The sequence below is a fragment of the Zingiber officinale genome, chromosome 9B (assembly GCF_018446385.1).
Source record: "Zingiber officinale cultivar Zhangliang chromosome 9B, Zo_v1.1, whole genome shotgun sequence".
Taxonomy (NCBI): domain Eukaryota; kingdom Viridiplantae; phylum Streptophyta; class Magnoliopsida; order Zingiberales; family Zingiberaceae; genus Zingiber; species Zingiber officinale.
The window spans coordinates 85,034,077-85,038,504 of record NC_056003.1 but is presented as its reverse complement, the minus strand read 5'-3'; the positions used below and the strand labels follow the sequence as shown (position 1 = coordinate 85,038,504).

Here is a 4,428-nt window from a genome sequence, read left to right as displayed (position 1 = left end):
CTTCAAAAAATTAAGTCAGATATCCCTAATCTCAAAAATTAAACCCAAAATAATAGATGAATCTTTACTTGACCTAGACTGGATCATAGACATGCAAGAAGAATTCGCTCAATTTGAGAGAAACGAGATCTGGAACTTAGTACCAGCACCTAAAAATAAAAAGATAATAGAAACAAAATGGGTATTCAGAAATAAATTAAGTGAAAATGGAGAGATTATTAGAAATAAGGCTAGACTAGTTGCTAAAGGGTTTAGTCAAGTAGAGGGACTTGACTATGATGAAACATATGCCCCAATATCCAGACTAAAGTCTATTAGAATGCTACTTAGCTATGCAGCCCATAAGGGATTTAAACTTTATCAAATGGATGTAAAATCCAGCTTTTTAAATGGGCTAATAAAAGAGGAAGTTTATGTAGGTCAGTCACCTAGGTTTTAAAGTTTAGATCATCCTGACCATGTATTTAAACTTAAGAAAGCCTTATATGGTCTTAAACAAGCACCTAGGGCATGGTATGAAAGGTTAACCTCTTACCTAATTTCCAAAGGGTTCAACCAAGCATAAATTGACCCAACTCTATTTGTCAAATCAATCAACCAAGGTATTTTTATAGCTCAAGTGTATGTAGATGATATAATTTTTTTGTCAACCAATTCAGAATTTTTACAAGAATTTATAACCGTAATGGAACAAAAATTTGAAAGGAGCCTTGTAAGTAAACTAACTTACTTTTTAGGGTTACAAATTAAAAAAAATGAAGGTAATTACATTTATCAACAAAAATATATTAAGGAATTACTTAAAAAATTTGGAATGGAAAATACTAAAGAAATAAAGATACATATGGCAACTAACACAACCTTAGATTATAAAATACAGTGCTCAAATAATAAGCAAATAATAAGGTTATTTGACAAATAATCTTATTGGATTTTTCAGGAATTTTTAGAAATTTTCTAGAAATTTTTCGGAGCCTGATAATGTATTTTATAAGGATCAATTATGGGCTCGAGGGAAAGTCTATTTCAAATACCCAGAGATGAAAGTTGATTGAAAAATTAATCTAGAATTTAATCAAAAATCACTAAGTTTTTTTTTTTAAAACCTATTTCTCACCGTGGCCTAACCATCTTGAAGTGTCGATTCCCCTTCCTCCCTCTTCCTCTTTGCCGTCGAGACCTCACCGCCACTCCTCCCTCTCCCTATTCTCATCTGTCGTCTCCTCTTCTCTCCCTCTCGCGATTCTCCCTGTCTGATCGCCGGCCGCCCGCGAGTTCACCTCCAATGGAGGTCTTCTCCTCTATCGTCCCTCACCTCCGCCACTCGACCTTCCTCTCCCCGATTTCCACTTCGTCGCTGGCACAGATTCATCGCCGCTCTTCGCCGGAGTCACTTCAATCGAAGCCACCAACCACAACAAGCTCTCGATCTGCCATCGCCGACAGTCGAGCGGTGTTCTCTGTACCCCTCGGTGCTGAGCCCTCACGACTCCACCGCACGATGACGCCGCTGCCGATCTTGTGTTCCGATTTCCACTCTACCTCATTCTCCTCTGCCGACTCAAGCCACTTGCGGAGTGATCCCGGTGTCCTGGTCCAGTGTCAGACCTCTCCCTTGCGCGTCTCTGCCGACTCCATTGCTGCAAGCTCTACTGGGCTGTGCCCTAGCTTTGGTTAACTCTGCGTCGCTACAACCACCAGTCTGGTGAAGGTAGTTGTCATATTTCTCTTCCATGGTTGTGATTCAGATGTATCTATCATCACCACTCTTGTATCGACGTATTGCTCATTTGGTCATGTGATGATGCAGATCATGTGTTCGATGAAATGCTTAATTCCTCTTGCTGTCACTGTTCGTGTCGTCAACGCTGTCAACGGCCACCATATTCAGTGAGTAGTTGTTGGATTAATGAACAACCCTGGAGAAGAAGAGGGAGGCATAGGTAACAAATTACTCGATCTAAGTTTGGTTGATCTGCGTTAGATATTCAGATATGATATATTGATTAGAGGTTGGTTAGCAATTGATTTGGATTATTATTCGTATGTTTGATTAGGAGGGATAGTGATTTCATCTTCTCTGGAGGAGAGTTATACCAGCTATGGTCGTTAGCTGAGCCATCAATTTCGGTGAGTGGTTAGTATGGATTTATGTGTAGTTTAATCTATTGGATTGTGGATTTAGTTAGTTGGTGTGAGTATTTATGCTTGGAATTGATTAGTGGATGAATAATTTAGTCATGGATTAGTTATTTGAAATGAGCTACAGATTGGGTTGTGGGATGATAAGAGGTTATGGATTCTTAATCAGATTAATGTTAAGGTGACTATTTGGTTCATGATGGATTTAGCTAACTAGTTCATATTTGACTTAGTTATATTATGCATGATGTGATTTGCAGGACGTTGATTCGAGACTAGCGTCTCGGTATGAGATTATTTAGCATGATCATTAGATAAAGGCGGGTACTTCTTGCTTTATCTCTTTAGTACATTATTTTTAGTGCATGAGCTATACCTTCGGATAGTTTCTGTATTTATCTTGACTCCACTCATATTTTTCCTGCGTTTGATACTTCCACTCAATCTTTGAGCTACTCGTTTCTGTATCTATACAGTCTCTCGTTGTTATCCATGATATTTAGCAGATACCGAACACCAGATACTAATTACTAGATACTAGATATATAGATACCAGATACCATGTTTACTTGCTTTGACTGCTATTTATTCACGTTTCTTATTGAGCATGCTGGCTTCATATAGCATACCTGTTTCTATTTATATATATATGATGACTGTTACATTGTTTGCATCATGTCATTACATGCATTGTCGACGACTTTGGCTCCCTTGTGGTTGAGACGGTCGTTGGCTTGGGTCGCACGCTCGGCCACTCATGGGTAGTGGTAGCTAAAGCGTGTCGCATGTCTTGTCGTGCCCCCACTCGCACACTCATGGGTAGTGATAGCTGGAGTCGCGGGCAGCAAGGACCCCCGTCGCAGACATAGCTATTCAGCTACTATGCAACTGTCCCCTCGGCCACTCGAAAGTAGTAGTAGTTGGAGTGATGTACAGTCTGCTATTGTCCCGGCCTCTCGACCATACTGGGGTCATGGTACAGAGGGGTGGGCGGGAGTGACCATCCGTGCATACGCTGTTATTATTATACTTGCTGTTACTGTTGCTTATTTATGCTGTTATGCTTACATATGTTAAGATATACATCTGTTGTATGGGTTTAGACACTGACTCACTTATTGGTATTATGTATATACCTCACATGCTACTCTTTTAGTTATGAGCAGTACCGTAGCAGGTATGTACTATTCCCGACCTTACTAGTCTAGGATATGGTTTCAGGTATGGACACTTATTATGATATCATTGTAGTATCTGTTATATTCCCTACGAGACTGTATACCTTTGTATCTCTAGTTCTTTACTATTCTCATGCACTATCTGTCTATTACCCGCTAAGTCTTTATACTCACCACCCTGTAAAATGGTTATTTCGCCAGGTAGCAGGTAAAGAATTTATGGAGTCGCCTGGAGGACCTGTCCGCCAGTCCTACGTCACATTCGAGGACGATCTTATGATTTTTGGTATTCCTTACGCTATTTGTATTTGGTTTTGTACTTGTTCTTGTACTTGTGTATTCTGTTATTTGGAGTATCGTTTGTGGTATCTTGTATTTGGTTTGTTAATAGTGTGTCAAGCCGAGCCAGCTCGCAGTTGGTTGTTTTGTTGTTTTATGTTCCTTATTTTGTCATTTCCGCTGTGTTATGTTTCAGCCGTGTGGGCTGCTATTAAAATTGTGTGGTTGTGTTATTTATCTAGCCGTGTGAGCAGCTATTAAAACTGCGTGGTTGTGTTATTTATCCAGCCGTGTGGGTTGTTGTATACTGCTGATGAGTATGTCTGTGGTTATATGTACTTATGCTTCATATTGGCATCGGTACAAGGGAGATGTTGTCGAAATTTTATCGGTAGGGACTCCTCTAGGGTCGTGACATAGATGATGACCCAAATGGAAATCCAGTTGACCTAAAATACTATAGAAGTGTCATAGATAGCTTTCTATACTTAACTGCAAGTTGACTTGATATTTTATTTGCAGTTAGTATGTGTGCTAGATATCAAACCTGTGCTAAAGAATCACATTTGACTATCGTCAAAAGAAGTTTTAGATATCTCAAAGGGACTTCAAATGTAGGAATCTGGTATCTTAGAACACCTTATTTTGAACTCATAGGCTACTCTGATTTAGACTATACTGCCTATAAACTGGATTGTAAAAGTACAAGTGGTGGGTGCCAGCTACTTGGCCTATCACTTGTCAGTTGGTTTAGTAGGAAGAAACACTGTGTTGCCTTATCTATTACTGAGGCAGAATACATAGTTATAGGAGAATGTTTTGCTCAATT

The 4,428-nt window shown here is 39.5% G+C and overlaps 1 long non-coding RNA gene across 3 annotated transcripts; it reads left to right on the top strand.

The window, feature by feature from the left end:
• The first annotated feature begins 1,134 nt into the window (after window positions 1-1,134).
• LOC122024349 lies at window positions 1,135-3,862 on the top strand. 3 transcript variants are annotated; one of them, XR_006123395.1, is made up of 4 exons: window positions 1,135-1,711; window positions 1,811-1,943; window positions 2,058-2,130; window positions 3,522-3,862. It is a non-coding gene; the product is annotated as an uncharacterized LOC122024349 (long non-coding RNA). The 3 variants fall into 3 exon arrangements; XR_006123396.1 differs by lacking the exon at window positions 3,522-3,862 and adding an exon at window positions 2,403-3,471 and having other exon boundaries at window positions 2,058-2,323; XR_006123394.1 differs by lacking the exon at window positions 3,522-3,862 and having other exon boundaries at window positions 2,058-3,471.
• Window positions 3,863-4,428: the final 566 nt, after the last annotated feature.